A 20,205-nucleotide genomic window follows, 5' to 3' on the forward strand; every position below is an offset into this window, starting at 1 on the left:
AAAGAGTCTCACTCTCCCCATGTTAAACATTCAAGTCCTCAAAATCAAGCAAAGTTGCTGGGGGTCTCGAAGGTAGAGAGGAAATAGCACATTTTTGAGGATTCTCCCTAACACTCGTCCCCCCCCAGACTAATGGACAGGATGATTTAATCCACCCCTGGATGAATCTCCTTAGTCCAGTCGGTCAGACGTTATGGAGAGACCATCAGCATTTTGGTGATTACTCCTTGACCTGTGTTCTATGGTAAAATCAAGCCCCTGTGGCTGATTGACCATCTTAACAATTTAGGATTTTCCCCCTTCATCTGCATTAACCATCTCAAGGGTTGGTGGTCTGTTTGAATCACAAAAATACAAGTATGGGCTAACTTCTTCAAAGACCACACAATGGAAAAACATTCACGTTCTACGATTGCCCACCTTGTTTCAGGGTCCTTCAGTTTTCTACTGATGAAGCAGATTGGGTGTTCCCTGAGTTTCTCATCCAGCTGACTCAGAACTGCACCTATACCTGTATTGGAAGCATCAGTTGGTACAATACAGCATTGGTTGTACTCAGTAGCCCTTAGGACTGGAGCATGACAAATGGCTTTCTTAAGTCCTTCAAATGCCTTCGTGCACTCCTCGTTCCACCTGACCACCTTGGGGAATGTGGGTGAGGAGATCAGAGTCAAGGCAGAAGCTATGGTCCCATAGTTCTCATTGAAGGTTCCTATAGTAACCTGTGAGACCTAGAAAGGCTCTCACTTGGGTTTGAGTAGTAGGGGGTGGCCCAGTCTTGTACAGCTTGTACTTTGCTAGGCAATGGCCTTATTTGACCTCCTCCTACCTCATGTTCAAGGTAGACCACTTTACTCTGACCAATTTGGCATTTACTTGCCTTTATGGTCAGATTGGCCTGGTCAAGAGCCTGCAATACATATCCTAAGTGGTCAATATGTTCCTTCCAAGTAGGACTGAACACTGCAATGTCAACCAAGTATGCCATGCAGATGTCCTCCATCCCATTCAGAACATGGTTTACTATCCTTTGGAATGCAGCAGGTGCATTCTTTAGTCCAAAAGGCATAACCTTCAACTGGTAGAGGCCTCCTGGCGTTAAAAATGAAGTTTTCTCTTTGGCATGGTCTGTCAGAGCAATTTGCCAAAAGACTGATGTTAGGTCAAATGTACTGAGGTACTTGGCTGAACCAAGTTTGTCCACCAGCTCATCTGTCCTAGGTAAAGGATGGACATCAGTCGTGGTGACTGCATTAAGAGCTCTATAGTCCACACAGAATCTTAACTCCTTGGATTCTGCCTTTGGCACCAGTACATCTGGACTAGCCCATGGACTTGTAGATGGCTCTATTAGCCCAAGATCAAGCATCTTCTTGACCTCTTCCTTTATGTGGGTTCTTACATGGTCTGACATTCTGTAACCCCTGCTTTTGACAGGTAGACAGTCACCAGTGAGAATCTCATGCTGGCCCCAAGGGTTCAAGCCTGGTGATAGTGAAAACAAGGGGGGGGCGCAAACTGATTTAACAGAATTCTGCACTCCTCCTGTTGTTCCAGAGTCCGACCAGAGGAGAGATTAACTCCTATCTTTCCATCTAAAGGTTGTCCCCTGAGGAGGTCTGGTAGAGGCCCACTCTCCTCCTCCTGAGCAGAGAGTAGAAGCAAAGCTCCCAGTTCCGGTCTAGAGTCATAGGCCTTTAGCCGCTTGGTCTGAAATACCCTGGGGCCAGTTAGGGTTGCCTAAATCCATCAAATAATTGACCTATCCAAGTTTGTTGCAAAGGTGTTGGGGTTTGTTTGTGTGCCAGCTATACTGTGCTCTGTGCCTTGAAAATGTTCCTGTTTTGCACCTCTTCTGGTGTCGCAGATGTGTGAGGAAAGTAAAGAAGCTCAAACCCCTGCCTCTTGTAAGAACGTTGGATTTTTCTCACACTCTGAAAAAACTGCACCACACAATGTTTTGAAGTGTATAATTTGCCAATTTTTACGAGAAATATTTTCTTTGTACAACAAACAAAATGCCCTCTTAGATAACACATATTTCGACACTACACGTGTATCAAATCAGGGCCAATTTGTGAACTTCAAAAAACCCAGCAACAAATCAAAGTGATGGTCATATGTGTGCATGTTACATTGAATAAAAAAGGAAAACCATATATATTATGCACATTTGGTGAGTGAGACATAAACGAGCAAAATACAATAAGGTAGAAGTTCAAATAAATAAAGTGACACTTGTACCATGTTTAATTGCACAGTGCATCTTGATTTATTAATTTATTGGATGTTATACTGAATTGTATACCTATATGATATCATACCTATTTTTGTTTAAAGGAACGATCCAGTGGGGGCCTGTTCAAATTTTTTGGCCACATGGGGATCAATATGAACCTTGCATAATGTATAACTAACTACATTCTAATTTCATATCCACCGAAAATGGATGCACAAAACCAGTAGCATAAGTCACTATGAACTCACATGTTCATTGATTTCCCTCCTGAAATTACCCACACCGTAGTATATCCGCCACAAGCGTAAATATTACTAACCCTGAATTATTTTTCAAAAAAGTGTTACCTTCCAGTAACACTTCTCATTTATCGGTCCATTTTACAACCTTGTGTCTAGAATTTAGTGGGAGCTGACCGATTTCGTCTTGTGTTTATTATTTTGCGATGCCATTCATAGATGTTAATATGGATGGGAGTCTTTTAGTTTTTCACCACTGACGGTATTGCATACTTAAAATACTAAAATACCTTTGGACTATAGCAGAATCCAATGTTCGAACACCAATTCACACAACTTTGGATACTATGGATGCAATTAGATAGACTCTAAGGTTTGGGAACCCAAAATATGGCGCCGACATTAGCAGAACGAATTGGGGTAATGAACATGGTAGAAGTACCAATCTTTACTATAGTAACGCTGCGTAACCACGGCTTTTGCAAAAGTGCATGGAGCCGACGCGAGGAGACAAGTTACACTCCTTGGAGTTAAGCCCTAACTGCCAAATACATTTTGACACAGGCGGCAGCATCTTTATAACAGCCTCTAAGCTGAGGCTCGCATTGGGGGAATCGTATATACTAATAACCACAACCTAATGTATGCGCGATGCATGCAAAGAAAGCAAAAAATAACAATACGCTGCGTTTCATGACCGTTACGCTCCCCGTAAAACATGAACAAGCAATAGACTGATTTCATATATAGTAAAAATGCGGCACAGTATCAGTATAGCATTACAGATATATTAAACCAAATTCGGACTAGAGTCGCTGTAATATTTATCTACGGTTTTTGACAAACTGATCGACCACAACGATTTTATTTACAGGTGGGATTTAACCAATAGTTTAAAATACTGCGAATCCGAATTCAATTGGAATCAACATCTATGTAAGCATATATATTCACTATATATAACTTAGGTCGCTGTGACCTGACTTATGTTCTTGCGCACTATAGTAACACAAATACTTCTACCAGCAGTAAACTATATTTCTAATCTATAAACAGATTATATATGTCAAATAGAAAATGGTGCTTTTTGTGACAATAACCGCAAGTCTTTGCAAAATGTACACTTGGGTATTTAGAGTACAAGATTCCTGAGATACTGACTATGTTAATTTCTTTCTCCTTGTGTTTTTCGAAATCCCTTGTATCATCCACCCAACACCTCTCCTGTTTTTGTCTGTGTTTTGTTTCAAAATTTATTTGAACTTCTACCTTATTATATTTTGCTTGTTTGTCTCACTCACCAAATGTGCATAGTATATATGGTTTTCCTTTTTTATTCAATGTAACATGCACACATATGACCATCACTTTGATTTGTTGCTGCGTTTTTTTGTATGATTTTGAAGTTCACAAATTCGCCCTGATTTGATAAAGACACTTGTAGTGTCGTAACACGTGTTATTCAAGAGGGCATTTTGTGAAGAAAATATTTCACAACTAAAAATTGGCAAATTATACACTTCAAAACATTGTGTGGCGCAGTTTTTTCAGAGTGTGAGAAAAAACCAAATTTCATCCTCTCCAAGTTTGCCCACAACCTTCGTGTAAGGCCCTCTGCCTTGTAGGTACCATAACTAGAACAAGCTGGTCTTCAGTAAACTCAACCATGTTGGCCTTCTGGTCATGCCAATGTTTAACCAGAGCCTGACCTGCTTTCAAGTTATCAGAAGCTTCCGTCATCGTGTGTCATTCTCCTTTTGGAGACCTAACGCATAGTCCGTGACTCTCCTAGGCTTGTGGGAAGGAACACTCTCCAACCCCTCCTTGATTAGGGCCGATGGACCTCTAACTGGATGACTATAGAGGAGCTGAAATGGGCTGAAGCGAACCCCTTCTTGATTGACTTCTCTATAAGCAAAGAGAAGGCATGGCAGTAGAAGGTCCCACTTTCTTCTAAGGGGATCTTCTAAAGCTCCTATCATGCTCTTCATAGTTTTATTAAACCTCTCCACCAACCCTTTGGGCTGAGGATGGTAGGCTGTTGAGAACTTGTAGGCCACTCCAGTTTTTCCACATGGCTTGCATGTAGTGGGACATAAAATGGGTCCCCCTGTCTGAGATAACCTCGTTAGGAAAACCTACCAAATGCCAAGGAGGGCTTTCGCCACTGCCTGAGCAGTAACAGTCCTCATAGGTATGGCTTCAGGATACCTGGTAGCATGGTCTACCACAACCAATATAAATCGGTTGCCTGAAGATGTGGGACGGTCTAAGGGACCAACAATGTTGGTTCGTACCCTCTTAAAAGGGACTCCAACCACTGGGAGAGGCACCAAAGGTGGCAGGTTCTTGGCTCCACTCTTGCCAGGAGTCTGACAAGTGTGACAGCTTCTACAGATTGTATCTACATCAGACCCCATCTTGGGCCAGTAGAAATAAAGAGAAATCCTTTCCTTGGTCTTCTTAAATCTTAAGTGACCAGCTAAAGAAATCTCTTGGGCTAACAGTAGAAACTTGGGTCTCGCCTCCTGAGGCACTACACGTCTTCTGTAGTCCCCTGGGGGTAGACTCAATAGGCTTACTGTAGAGGAGGCCGTCCTCCCAGTACAGCCTGTTTTTCCCTGGCTCTTGCCCTTACCGCTGGGAAGCTGCTTGTTGGCGAAGTCCTTCACGAGTAGGACCATATCTTTGACCTCTGCTGAAGTCTGCCCTACAGGGGCCACCTTCTGCAAGCAAAGTCTGCAACTTAGGATTGTCTTTAGGATCCATATCTCCAACAGGGGGAAGGTCCTCTTCCAGCTCGGTGTCATCAGTCGCTGTTTCACCATCCTCTGGTTGGTCCTCCCGCTCAGCCTCAGCTGGTGTAGGGGTCACAGGTGTGACCTTGAACTGTCCTCTCAGGGCTATCCTGGTTTTGTGCACAGGAGTACTTCCTTTCTAGTTTTCTGAGACCTTGGGTTTCCCCTTTGTCTTTTTCTTCCTTGAAGTAGAGGTTTGCTCTTCCTGTGGACTAGGTTTTATAGGTTTCTCTGTAACAACCCACTGAGAGTCATCTAAAGTGGGCTCTCTGGCCTTCTTGGTCTGCTCTTGCTTCCTTTTGCTGTGAGGTCTGGGGGTGCTTGATACAACTCCAAGAGTTTTTAAGTCATTCCCCAACAGAACTTTCCCAGGCACCCCACTTTGTACAATGACAGCTATTCTTACAGTCATATTGTTGCACTGGAGGAGAGCTGGTATTGGAATCATCAGGACAGGGCCTCCAGCAAGCTTAGGTGGGCCTTTGGGTGCCTTAGCAACATCCTCAGGTTTTGTTAAGAAGAATTCTCCTAAATGTGCAAATTCCTCTTACCTTAGAGCCTCCCAGCTCTTTTACTAAACTTTGGGGCTTTGAACTTTTAAATCTGTTTGTTTACTAGTCTTTTTAAATTCCTAGACCCAGCACACCCTATCTTACAATAGAGTGCTGGAGGGGTTACTTAGTATCCGTGTCTAGATACTCATGTAGCAGTCAAATGCTACCCTTTACTCTCGAAATGGCTGGTGGCAGTGGTTTTACAACAAACTACCATGGTTTTTCCCGACCGTGAGCCCCGGTAGCGTTAAATCGCGGGAGACATGTTTTTCAAGATGGCGTCTGAGCCACCTCTGTAAAAACCGGTCCTGGTCTTCTTTTTTTGACATTTCTTTGTGGAAAGGTCCTTCTCAAGTTTTTCTCTGTGCGCCAAACCTGGTTTGGTCTCTTCATTCGCCTTTGGCGGGCTTCAGGAGTGAAACCCGCCTCTCAGAGTGTCTGGGTTAGGCAGGAAGGGAGGGAGGTGCCCGAAACTCCCAGTGCTTAGTCTCCTATGAGACCCAAATGCACTCTGTGGTGATTGGCTGGCTGACTGTCCGGGAACAACAGCCACCCTGATGGGTGAGTGGTAGCTAGGCTGGAATGAATGGGAGAGAACTGAATAAAAGGCGAGTCTTTTGGCTTGGAAGGCAGAGTCGACCACTGGACGAAGGAACGAAGAAGAGCTTGAAGAGGACGGCTGCTGCAACTTCTGGACCGGTGGTTTGCCCTGTGAAGCCCTGCTGCAGGCCCGAATCGCCAAGTTCGCATCGGCAGAGAAGCCCTGCAAGAACGACTTCTCCCTTTGAGTTGGTGGGACCAATCAACTCCCAAGTAAGCCACCTGGACACCCATCTCGGAGCTGGTTGCATTTCCTCAGAGTGCTGCCGGAAACCGTAGAGCCAGGGAAAGCTTTAGGAAGATCCTCTGGACTCCCACGAAGCAGGACTGACCAAGCCTAACCCCCCTCAGTTGGGTGCAGCACCTCAGATGTGTCGAAAGTTCACCTTGACAGCCAGGAACAGCGCTTATTGCTGTACCGCAAGGAGCTGAAATGAGAAACGGCCACTGAAAGTAAAGATTGCTGGTTGCCAGCTTTGACGGTGCCAATATAGTGCAGGCGTCCCCCGACGTCCACTCTCTCTTGTCCCCATGACTGAGGCCCAGGAACAGTGAGAGCTGCAGAGCTGTACAGGAACAGAAGTCTTCAGCTGCATCTTTTTCTTCTTTACTAAGGTACTGTAAAACTAGCCTAAGAGAACTTACCTCTTGCTGTGGAAGTGCTTGTAACTTCGGCAACTCACCTACATTTGATTCTTCTTGTTCTCAAAGCCTCCTAAGAACTTGTAGCTGTAGGTTGTGTCTGTGGGCCATACCAAAAGGGCCTTGTCTGATCCAGAAACTTAAAGTATACAGTATTGAAGTATATTTGTTGCTATTCTATTGCTCCATTCTGAAGAAGTCTTTATAACGGTCTGATAAATTATTCATTTTTTATGCAAGAAACCTTGAGTGTAAGCGTTTATTTGAAATCCTGTAACTGTGAATCTTTATGTAACCCCACTACTGCTCACATTTCCCCTCTTGAGATAAGCCTGGCTGCTCAACACGCTACCAAAAACTGTGTATTACAAGCTTATACCAAAGGTTGGGTTGCCTATACCTGTAGTCATAGGTGTTTGTAGTGTTCCCAGAGGGCACTGCATTCAAACTTTGCCTAACAGACTTTACTTACATTTGTAACTTTCTAGACCCAGCACACACTATTTTACAATAGGGTGCTGGAGGGGTTACCTAGTATCCCCTTTGTCTAGCTTCTCATGTAACAATTTTGTTACCCTTTTCTCACTGAATGGCAGGTGGCAGTGGTTTAGTTTTAACTACTCTGGTGTGCATTTACCGCGGGCTGCTTTCGCAGCTGCAGTAAAGCACCCAAGGGTGCCATTTTTGTCAAAATGGCCCTGCTCTTCTTTTTTTGCCATTTCCTTGTGGAAAGGTCCTTCTTGAGATTTACTCTTTGTGCCAAACCAGGTTTGGTCCCATTGTTCGCTTTGCCTTTGGCGGGATTCACAAGTGAAGCCCGCCTCTGGCTCCAGGGTGTCTGGGTTGGACAGGGAGTGAGGGAGGTGCCCGAAACTCCCTGTGCTTAGTCTCCTAGGAGACCCAAATGCACTCTGTAGTGATTGCCCGGGTGATTGTCCGGCAAGGACAGCCACCTTGCTGGGTGACTGACAGCTAGGCTAGAATGAATGGGAGAGAACTGAATAAAAGGCAAGGCTTTTGGCTTGGAAGGCAGAGTCGACCACTGGACGAAGGAACCAAAGAAGAACTTGAAGAGGACGCCTACTGCAACTCCTGGACCGTTGGCTTGACCGGTGAAGCCCTGCTGCTGTGCTGAAACTCCAAATTCGTATCAACAGAGAAGCCTCTGCAAAGACGACTTCTCCCCTTGATTTGGTGGGACCAATCGACTCCAAAGTAAGCCACCTGGACATCCTTCTCGGATCTAGTTGAATTTCAACAGAGTTGCTGCTCGAAACCGAACAGCCAAGGAGAGGAACACCTGTGTGCGTTGCTTTTATGCTGGCCAAGAGCTCCAGTTAGATCCGCGGACTCCCAGGAAGCAGGACTGACCGAGCCTGAGCCCCCTCAACAGAGTGCGGGACCCCAGCAGCAAGGAATGTCCATCTCGACAGCTTGGAACCGCAGTGTTGCTATTTGTGGGAGTCGCAAGGAGCTGAAACACCGAAGTGCCACTTGTTGGAAAGCTTGCCAGTTGCAAGTGGTGACCGTCCCATTGCAGTGCAGGAGTACCCAGAAGTCCTCCCTCTTGTCCCCATGACGGAGGCCCAGGAACAGAGACCTGCAGAGCTGCACTGGAACAGAAGTCATCTGCTGCACTTTTTCTTCAATACAAAGTTACTGTAAAGTCCGAGAGAACTTGCCTCTCATTGTAAAGTTGCTTGCATCTTATACTACTAACAAGTCTAATCAGCTTGTGACCCTACATTTGATTCTTCTGTTTTTCAAAGACTTCTAAAACCTTGTGCAAAGACTTTTCTACTTATCTACCAGAGGTGCTTCACCCTATATAAGACTTTTTCCCATTGACTTTGGCCTAGCCTGTTATACTGAATGACTCTGCTTAGGGAATCCAACAGTATTTGCCTGCTTAAGAATATTTGTGGTTTTCTTGTTTGTTCTAATAACCTTTTCATTTTACCAACTTCTAACAGTATTCTAAATGCAAACAGTAAGATATTAATGTCCCCAGCATCCTAGCTATTGAAGTCACAAGAGGGTGTAGGTTGTGTCTGTGGGCCATCCCAAAAGGGTCTTCCCTGATTTTAGAATATTAAGAGTGTGTTTTGAAGTATATTTTAGTGTTACTTTTATATTGCTCCCTTCTGAAGAAGTCTTACTCTGATAAATGAATAATTGTTTGTTCAAGAAACCTTGTGTGTAAGTGTTTATTTGAATACTTGTCACTGTAAATCTGTCACTCCCCTACAGCTCACATTGTCCCTCTCTTGAGATGAGCCTGGCTGCTCAACACGCTACCAAACTGTGTAGTACAAGCTTATACCAAAGGTTGGGTTTCCTATTACTTGTAGTCGGTTGTTGTAGTGCACCCTAAGGGAACTGCATACAATTTTGCTGAACACATTCCAGCCTAGCTGTCAGTCACCCAGCAGGGTGGCTATTCTTGCGGGACAGCCAGCTGGCCAATCACCTAGGAGTGTATTCCTGTCTCCTAGGAGACTAAGCACAGGGAGTTTCAGGCACCTCCCTCGCTTCCTGCCCCCGCCAGACAACCTGGAGCCAGAGGCAGGCTTCATTCGTGAATCCCACCAAAGATTTTAAAAAACAAAGGGACCAAACCTGGTTTTGCGTGCAGTGTAAATCTCAAGAAAGACCTTTCCACAAAGAAATAGGGAAAAAAGAAGACTGGGGCCATTTTGACAAAAATGGCACCCATGGGTGCTTTAATGCAGCTGCAAAAGCAGCACGCGCTAAAAGCACACCACGGTAGTTAAAAGTAAACCACTGCCACCAGCCATTAATTGTAGAAAGGGTAATATGAAATTGTTACATGAGAAACTAGATAAAGGGGATACTAAGTAACCCCTCCAGCACCCTATTGTAAGATAGTGTGTGCTGGGTCTAGAAAGTTAAGTGTAAGTAAAGTCAATTTCACTCCACTGCTCTTGGAAGCCGTTGTTTATCCAAGAGAAGGTATTTAAACCTTGGGGCAATTTGAAAGACCTCCCTGTGCCACTGCACTGAATGTGCTGTGTGACACAATGTAAAAGATGATGCTTATGGAGTTTGTCATACTCCACAACCAGAAGAAACTCCGTGTTCAAATCGCATAAAGAAATACATGAGAGAGTGGGGAAAAAAGGTCTTGCTCTCTCCAGGTTAAAGATTCAAGTCCTCAAAACCCAGCAAAAAGCTGGGAGTCTAAGGTAGAGAGGAATTGGCACATTTCTGAAAATTCTCCCCAACAGTGGGCATAGGCTGCAGCTGTGCATGCACCATCTCAGTCTGGCATGTGCTGCTTGGGCCAACACAACGTTTGTACTCTTAAGGTTCAGGTACTCATACCCACTCCTCACCCTCTTTCTCCTCTCTACCACTTTTGACTGTTTTAAAATGTCACCCTACCCACCACCAGTCACCCCTGAAATGCCTACAACTGCCTAGAGTGTCCCCTGAACTGCCTGGAGCCTCCTCTGCCCAGGTTATCCTTTCACCTCTGCCCCATGGAGTACTTTGTGATTGTGTGTCTGAAGTGCTAGTTGTTCAATTTCTATACTTCCATAATAAATTATCAAAATACCAGAATGTTTATTCTAAATGGTAACTCAGTCCCCAACTATCCCCTGGCCACATGAGAGAGAGATCTGCGGGGACTAGCGGGGTGCGAAACCCTCTGGTTTCTCACACCCTTGAGAAAAGTAAAATCTTACAATCTTTCCCAGAATCCCTGTTGTGCCCCACCGCACTTTTCCCTCACCCACCCGCCCTTAGTTTGCCCTGGTCTCCTTAGGTTTGCCCTCCGCTCAGCCCCCCCCCTTAGGTTCCCTTGCCCCATATTCCTGAGATTCTTTGCTGAGACATTACATTCGCTCCAAATCTCTTCCCTGCAGATTTTTCTCTACCTCTCCCCTCTCCTTTACCCCATGTGTCCCTCAGAGATTTTTGGCCTTCCATGTTGCCTTGTTCCCAAACGCCCCACCCCCAAATTACCTTAGGCTTCCTTGCCCCTCTTAGATACTTGTGTTTCCCCTTTATATCGCCATCCCATTGGGTCCACATCCTCCCAGGAGTTCTTGGTCCCATCTCCACATTTCTTGGAACCCATAAGTTGCCGGTGTCACTTCAGAACCCCTCCCCTTTCTAAAGCTACTCTCAACCACTCACGCCAAACGTAGATACTTTTCTAAATGGCTGGTTTAGCCTCAAACCTATGGCATATGGGTTTTAGACTCTTTGGGTGAGAGAAAGTGGCAACACCCTGTGAATGAAAAGACCAATCCCAACTCATCCTACTCTCCATACAGTGTAACTCTTTCGAGTAGACTAAGTTCTTCATATGGTTTATTTTGTTTAAACTTTGTTTCAATCAGTTCTCTCAATGGTGTGACTGTTTCTCCGTTTCGTTTCTGGGTGCTGTGTTGTGGGAATTATCACGTTCCCTGGGTCTGGGGAATGCAAAACTGAAATACTGGTCAACTAGGAGTCGGACAAAATAATAAAGGATGGGAAGACACTGAAATGAATACCAAGTGGTCAGGATGAATACTTGACCTTGTCCTGAGTGGGCCTCCTCTGCATTGTGGGGGTCCCCAGTGTCCCACTAGACAGTCTGGCTCTGGCCTCCTGAGTTTGTTGTCGTGGCTGTACTGACCTCTGTATTTGGTCAGACATAGGAGACCGTCACAAAGACATGATTCAATGGTTTTTATTAACAGAAAAGAAACCTCAGTTATCACTGTCTATTATGGCAGTCCCTACTAATAAAATAACAAAACTGGTGCTCGTCAAGATGTATTTTTTAAATATATATATATTTTTTAATAAATGTATTTTCCATAATAAACATGGACTGTTAGGCAAGTTTGTGTGCAGTACCCTTTGGGAGACTACATCAACATTGACCTGGCAATAGGAAACCCAACCTTTGGTACAAGTCTGTACTACGCAGGTTGGTAGTGTGGCTGAGCAGCCAAGCTTATCGCAAGAGGGGTCAATGTGAGCTGTAAGGTTGTAACACGGAGTTTCACAGTGACAGTTATCCTTATAAACACTTATCCTCCAGGTTTTCTGATTAAACAATTATTAATTTCAGTCAGCTATATAAGCCTTCTTCAGAAGGCAGTAAAACTTTTAACACTTATAGTTAATTCAAAACACACTCTGTTTCTCTAAATCAGATGATGCCCATTGGGGATGGCACACAGACACTTCCTACAACATCAGGTGACTTAAATAGCTAGGACATTGTGGACATTGATTTATCACGAATACATTAAGAGCAATACTGAGTTTGGTGTAAAAGATTAGACAGAGGAATAAAACAAAGGTTAACAAATAATTCATAAACTGGTAAGTACTTTTTTAAACCCTCCAATGCAAAGTAAATTAACCCTTTACTGTGGGGAAAGGCAAAAACACAAAGTCGGAGGTAGGAAGAGTCTTATCAGGGAGCCAGGACAGTCAATGTTAGTTGAACAAAGTCTAGGGGAGTTGAAGATCTTCTTTGCAGGTAAGTAAAATTCTTGTACAATATTTTTAGAAAGGTTTGTAGAAATATGATTCAGGTGAAGGGCCACAAGCTGGGAGGCTTGTGAGGGGCAAAGCTGCAAGCAACTCTACAAAGCACCCAAGACAAGTCTCAACTGAGAACAAGTAAGGCTACACAAACAAGAGGTAAGTCCTCTTAGTTTAACAGTACTTTTGGTTAGAAGAAATGGTTCCAGCTGGCTTCTGTTCCTGTGTGGCTCTGCAGATCCTGGGGACTCTGCAACACAATGGGAAGGTCGGCGGCAGCAAAGGTCAAACTTCAATTCAGCGGCACTTCGCGGTTTCAGCTCCTCGTGTTTCAGCAAATAGCACTACTGCAGTCTCTCGGATACCACGCTAGGCTTTCCTCACATCTAGTGTCCAGCTCTCTGTTAAGGTGGCTAAGGCTTGGTCAGTCCTGCTTCAAGGGAGTCTGGAGGATCTTCCTGAGGCTCTGGTCCGAACTTAAAAACGATCCACTCGATCTGGTGTTCCTCTCCCGAGCCGCCGCAGCAGCAGTGGAAGTACAGCCATCTCCGAGAGGATGTTCCGACAAGTTCACTTTGGGGTTGATTGGTCCCACCAACCCTAGGGGAGAAGTCGTCCTTGCAGGGCTTCACTAGTCGAGGCGTATTCGGAGTTTCAGCACAGTAGCAGGGCTTCACCGGGCAAACCAACGGTCCATGAGTTGCAGCAGGCGTCTCTTCCAAGTTCTTCTTCAGATTCCTTGGTCCAGTGGTCGACTCTGCCTTCCAAGCCAAAAAAGCCTTGCCTTTTATGCAGGTTTCTCCCATTCATTCCAGCCTAGCTGTCAAATCACACAGCAGAGTGGCTGTCCTCCAAGGACAGACAGCCAGTCACCTTTGGCTGCATTCCTGTAATTAAAGGGATTAAGCACAGGGAATTTCGAGCACCTCACTCACTTCCTGCCAGAGGCGGGCTTCACTCGTGAATATCGTCAAAGACAAAACAAACTAAGTGACCAAACCAGGTTTGGCGCGCAGAGCAAATCTCAAGAAGGACCAACAAGAAATGGCGAAAAAACTAAACCGGGCCATTTTGACAAAATGGGCACCCATGTGTGCCCTACTGCAGCTGCGAATGCAGCCTGCGGTAAATACACACAATGGTAGTAAAAGGTAAGCCACTGCCAGCAGCCATTAATTGTAGAAATGGTAACATAAAAATGTTACATGAGAAACTTAAACAAAGGGGATACTAAGTAAACCCCTCCAGCACCCTGTGGTAAGAGGGTGTGAGCTTGGTCAATTTCACTTCACTGCTCTTGGAAACTGATTTCACCAAGAAAAGGTATTTAAACCTTTGGGAAATCTAAGACTTCCCTGTGTCACTGCACTGAAGGTGCTTTGTGTCACAATGTAAAGATAATGCTTATGGAGTTTGACAGACTCCAAAGTCAAAACAAACGAAGTGGGCCTTGTTAAAAGTATGAAGGTAAGGCATCAACGGTGCTGTTATCGCTACCGGCACCGTTGCAACCGTACCGCCGTACTAGGAGTTCTGCTCGTGGGTGCCCTTGCAGCCACAAGGTCTGACCTGGTGGACGTACCGGCACCCGCAAGCAGAACATGATGGTAGCACCGGTACCGTTATTAACGGTACCGGTGCTACCACCCTCCCCATTCCCATTGAGCCTTATGGAGCTCAAATGGGAATGGGGATGAACTGGGCCCGGCACCTGCCAAAGGGCAATTATCGGTTCCGTCTGGGCGAGTTTGGAGGTAAAACCGGCAAGGCTACCTCCAAACTCGTAATGAGGCCCAGTGTCCAAATCGCAGAAAAATACTTGAGAGAGTGGGCAAAAGGTCTTGCTCTCTCCAGGTTAGAAATTAAAAAGTCCTAAAGTCCAGCAAAAGTGCTAGGGGTCTCTAAGGTAGAAGGGAAGTGGCACATTTTGAAGAATTCTCCCTAACATAGACCAAGCAATAACCTCTGAAATAAACGGTGCAAGTCAAGCAGCAATCCATATTTCCAAAAATATGTTTTGCGCACAGGGCACTTTTCACTTTATCCTTTCCTTTCCCTCCTCCCCTCTGCAGGTGTTGCAGCCGCAGAGTACCCCATCTCACCCTCTACTCCTTCCCCCTTCCATTAGCCCCCTCCGGGATCAGTCTGTCTCCGGCCATTTGCCCCATATTTTCTGGTGCTTTTGGGGGCAACCCCTCTTCCGAAAGACTCTGTGTTCCATCTCGCAACAGTGGTCCTTGGCCTCTCTCCATGTGGTAACGTTGGGAGGAGTTGGGCTACCCCACCCGCCACCAGATCCCTTTTAGCCACCATCACACGAGTCTTAATCAAGCTCTTCTCCCCCAGGTTAAAGTCTGGCTCACCCCAAATATGTAGAAGGCCCAGTTTGGGGCAATCCAGGACCTGATGCCCCACCATCCTTGAGATGGAATCCCTAACCACGCCCCATTATGACCGAATCTGCTGACAATCCCATTGTCAGGATGTCTTACATGAACTCTGTCAAAACCCTATCCTAACCTATGCTTGACCTACCACTAAAACTAAACAATATAATGTAGCCTAAGTCAGTTCAGAATGACGATACTTTGACTTCAAGTGGCTATTTTCGGAACCCCACCCACGGCTGTCATTGGGTTTCGGTGTCTCTCAGGCCCTCGGCCTCTTGCTGATTATCAAAGATGGATTCTTTCAATTCCTGAAAAAGGTTACCCGGAACCCTTGTGCAAAGTATCTTAAAGGTTCAACTAGTTCTTCTCCACCTCGGAATATTGGTTGCTCTGGACTTGTTGTCCTCGACACACACAAAACGTCTCTGGTTTATCCTTATCAAGATGACTGGTGGTTTTCTCATGCTTAGATTGACCTGAGCTATTTGACCCTTCAGGCCGTTTGTTTTCTATTTCTTGTTCACCCCCTTCTCGGGTATTCTCACTGGCAGTTTCTCATCTGTCTGTAGGCCTCTCAGGCCTTCTGCTTTCTAGTTCGCATTCACTCGTTTCCAGGCTATTCTCAGCTTTTGCCCCTCGTAGGTTTCTCGGTTCTCTTCCTCTCTCGGGCTCTCTCAAGTCTATTTCTCCTTCCCTAGGCATATTCTCGGTTTCAGCCCTTCGTGTCTTTTTTATGTTTGGTTCACCCTCTCTGGATATTCTTACTTTTAGCCCTTTGTGGCTTCTTTAGTTCAGTTTCCCCTTCTCTAGGGATATTCTCAGTTTCAGCCCTTTGTGGCTTTCTTAGGTCTATTTCTCTCGCGCTGGATATTCTTAACTTCAGCCCTTCGTGGCTTGCTTCAGTGCCTTTCCGCCTTCCACCCACTCCTCTAAGCAGGCGGCGTCTGCAAGGCACTGTGTATCCATGGTCCCAAGTTCCTTGCGGTCGGGTCCTCTGCCGTGATGCCTCCTGTCATCCAGGGACAGGAGTGTGGCATCAAGGTTGATCAGCGCGAGTACGCTGCTACGCAGGATCTGGTTTCCTGCTTTGGGAAGATGGACCCCGGTTCTCCAACTGCTTCCTGGAATAGGCATGTTCCGCTGGGTTTTCGCTGTTAGCCACGCTTGCATGCAGTAGCCTTTGGGTGCACTACAACCCAACCACCTGGCACTAGAAACCCAACCTTTGGTATAAGTCTGTACTACACAGGTTGGTAGTGTGTTGAGCAGCCAGGCTTCTCTCAAGAGGGGTCAATGTGAGCTGTAGGGGAGTTGCACAGAGATTCACAGTGACAAGTATTCAAATAAACACTTAGACACAAGGTTTCCTGAATAAACAATTATTACGAATTTATTTGACAGTCAGAGTAGGCCTTCTTCAGAAGAGAGCAATATAAAAGCAGCACACAAATACACTCCAAAACTACACACTCGTAGGTTCTAAATCAGTAAAGCCCCTTTTGGGATCGCCCACAGTCACAACCTACACCCTCAGGTGACTTAAATAGCTAGGGTGCTGGGGACATTAATATCTTACTGTAGCATTTAGAACATTCTTAAGAATTGGTCAAAGGAAAAGGTTATTAAAACAAACACGAGCTACCAAATATTCTTAAGTAGGCAAATACTTTCGGATTCCCTAAGCAGAGTCTTTCAGTGTTATAGGTTAAGCCAAAGTCAATGGGTAAATGTTTATACAAACTGAAGCACTTCTGGTAGGTAAGTAAGAAAAGGGCTTTGCACAATGTTTGAGAAGTCTTTGAAGAAAAGAAGAATCAATGTAGGGCCACAAGCTGTTTAGACTTGTGAGTAGTAGAAGATGCAAGCAACTCTACAATAAGAGGTACGTTCTCTCAGACTTTACAGTACCTTTTGGGTTGAAGAAAAAGTGTAGCAGATGACTTCTGTTCCTGTGCAGCTCTGCAGAGCTCACTGTTCCTGGGCCTCAGTCGTGGAGACAAGAGGGAGGACTTCTGGGGACTCCTGCACTTCAATGGGACAGTCATCGCTCGCAACTGGCAATCTTCAAACAAGTGGCACTTTGGTGTTCCAGCTCCTCGTAACTACCGTAAATAGCAACACTGCGGTTCCTGGCTGTCGAAATAGACTTTCCTTGCTTCTGGGGTCCCGCACTCTTTTGAGGGGGCTCAGGCTAGGTCTGTCCTGCTTCCTGGGAGTCTGGAGGATCTTCCTGGAGCTCTTGGCCAGCTTAAAAGCAACGCACACAATCTGGTGTTCCTCTCCCTGGCTATTCGGTTTCCAGCAGCAATCTGTGGAAATTCAACCAGCTCTGGGAAGTATGTCTAGGTGGCTTACTTTGAAGTTGATTGTTCCCACCAACTCAAAGGAAGAAGTCGCCCTTGCAGGGGCTTCTCTGTCGATACAAATTTGGAGTTTGAGCACAGCAGCAGGGCTTCACCGGGCAAACCAACGGTCCAGGAATTGCAGCAGGCGTCCTCTTCAAGTTCTTCTTCGGTTCCTTCGTCCAGTGGTCGACTGCCTTCCAAGCCAAAAGCCTCACCTTTTATTCTGTTCTCTCCCATTCGTTCCAGCCTAGCTGTCAGTCACCCAGCAGGGTGGCTGCCCTTGCCGGACAGTCAACCGGCCAAAAACTACAGAGTGCATTTGGGTCTCTTAGGAGACTAATTACAGGGAGTTTCGGGCCACTCCCTCACTTGAGCCAGAGGCAGGCTTCTCTCGTGAATACCACCAAAAACAAAAGAGAGTAAATCTCAAGAAGGACCTTTCCTCAAAGAAATGGTGAAAAAAGAAGACTGGGCCATTTTGACAAAAAAGGCACCCTTTGGTGCTTTACTGCAGCTGTGAACGCAGCCTGCGGTAAATGCACACCACATTAGTTAAAAGTAAACCACTGCCACCAGCCATTCAGTGAGGAAAGGGTAACATAAAAAAGTTACATGAGAAGCTAGACAAAGGGGATACTAGCTTACCACTCCAGCACCCTATTGTAAGATAGTGGGTGCTGGGTCTAGATAGTTATAAATGTAAGTCAATTTCACTTCACTGCTCTGGTGAAACAGTCGTTTATCCCAGAGAAGGTATTTAAACCTTTGGGAAATATAAAAGACTTCCCTGTGTCACTGCACTGAAGGTGCTGCGTGCCACAATGTAAAATATGATGCCTATGAAGTTTGTCAGGCTCCATAACCAAAAGAAACACAAAGTTCAGAAATCACATTAAGATGCATGAGAGATTGGGAAAAAGGGTCTCACTCGCTCCAGGTTAAAAAAATGAAGTACTCAAAATCCAGCAAAGTTGCTGGGGGTCTCTAAGGTGGAGGGAATTAGCATGTTTCTGAGAATTCGCCCTAACATCCGCCAACCACGCTTCCCACGTGTTCCTTCCTCTAGAGTATGGCCTAGACTGCTGGCCTCTTTTGGTTGTCTTAGTCCTCCCCCCCCTCCTCACTGGTGCAAAGTCTTAATTTCCTTCCTGTAACGGGAATAGTGATTCCATCGGTTCTCAGCAGCAGGTGTGGTGTCCACAACACTGAGTCAGAAACGAAGCTAAACTTGGTAAAGGTCACTGAAGATCATAAAATGGCTCAATTGACATATATCAACAGGGATGGTTCATTTTCATCTCTACTTGGAGCTGCCTTGTCCCCTAAAGGGAGGGAGGATCACCCCAATTTATATCCCACTTGCCCTGTCCCCTAGGCTCATCTCCATAGTCTCAAAGGGGGTAGCTCCCCCTTGGGCAGAAGGGACAAATTCCCTGGATTTGTCACACCTCCCACTCTAATCAGCCCAAAAGGGCGATTCCCTTACCCATTTTGTGGCTCTCTGGGGCATTGCAGGCTTTAGGATCCCAGAACTCTTCTTTACAATGGTCCGCTTTGTTACAGGCTTTCCAGGAGCCCATACACCAAGGTTGTCCGTTACAGGTGTAGGTCAACTAGCCGGCAAGGCACCAGGGAGAGCCTTCATGGAGCGGTTAAGTGAGAGACCGAGAGGAGTCGCTCCCAGTCTGGTGGTTTTTCCAACCCCTTGGAATCATTCCCCTGCCTACTCGTACTCCTCTGAAAATCTCCCTGACCCTCTCTCGAACCTCTTTTCCACCTTCTGGTCATGCCTAGGGCTTGGCCTCGACCTTTGGAACCTACCTGGGCTAGCCACTTAACCCCTTCTCTAATAGTCTCCTTGATTCTCCTTTCTCTTCCTTAGCTCTACATTCCACTTGCTAACTCTTATATTCAAGTGCTAGTCTGGCTCTCACAGCTGTCCTAGGTTTGTTTCCACTCGCCTTCTCCCATCTCTCCTTCCTCCTGGTGTCTCTCCTCCAAATTGGTCTCTTCTCAACTCAGGACTACATTACACCTAGCATCCCCGGCTTTGGGCCTCGTGACTCTTGGACCCCTAGTCATTGCTGCTCATCCTTCTAATAGTTACTCCCTCCACCTGAGGTTTCAACCATGTTCTGTCTGTTGGTCTCCCAATCTTCCACTTCGTTTAATAGTGTCTTGATAAATGTCTTTTTGCTTGTTCTCTCTTTCCTTCTGCACTTTTCCTCTCTTCTGACCTTCTAGCCAAATCCAGTCCTCCTCCTCTTTGAGGTAGCCATTTGTCCAGTACCTCCCTGCTGGCTCTTCCCATCTGGGACCACTGCTGTCAGTGCTCTGGGTCACTCTCCAACTCCCTTCTTGGTGTGTTCCTCTCTACTTTCTCACTACTACCATCTGCTGCTGCAATTACCTCTGCCTGAACACAATCTCCACCACCTCCTGTTGTAATCATTTCCGCATTTACATTACTGCCAGCAGCTGTAATTACTTCTGCCTTCAAACTTCACACTATCCTACAACCTCCTGACCTCACCACCTCCTCCTTGCCACTACCACAACCTCTTGTAATAACCATCACCTCCTGGGTTCTGAATCCACCACCTCCTGTTACTACCCCCTTTGCCTCTCTACTGTCACTGCCATATTATTACTTGAATAGCAGCAATCGCCTGAGTTAACCACCTATTTTTACTGCTTCTTCCAGACTCTTCTGCCCTTTTACTCCTTGGTCTCTCCAAATCCTGCTCTTTCCACACTGCTCCACTTTCCAGCTGAGTGCAAACTCAACATTTTCGGGTCGTGTAATCAACATGAACTGAATATCTGGCACTGGTATTATAGTGGTCTCGACCCCTTCCCCCAACCCCCGCCGCCCCTATCGCCC

General features: G+C 45.8%; 1 protein-coding gene across 1 annotated transcript in view; it reads left to right on the plus strand.

The window, feature by feature from the left end:
* The window catches only part of ZNF653 (zinc finger protein 653), a 412,702-nt gene that overhangs the window by 287,482 nt on the left and 105,015 nt on the right, over positions 1–20,205 (plus strand). The window lies entirely within an intron of this gene.

This window comes from Ambystoma mexicanum, chromosome 3q, assembly GCF_040938575.1.
Source record: "Ambystoma mexicanum isolate Mex_15411 chromosome 3q, UKY_AmexF1_1, whole genome shotgun sequence".
Lineage (NCBI taxonomy): Eukaryota > Metazoa > Chordata > Amphibia > Caudata > Ambystomatidae > Ambystoma > Ambystoma mexicanum.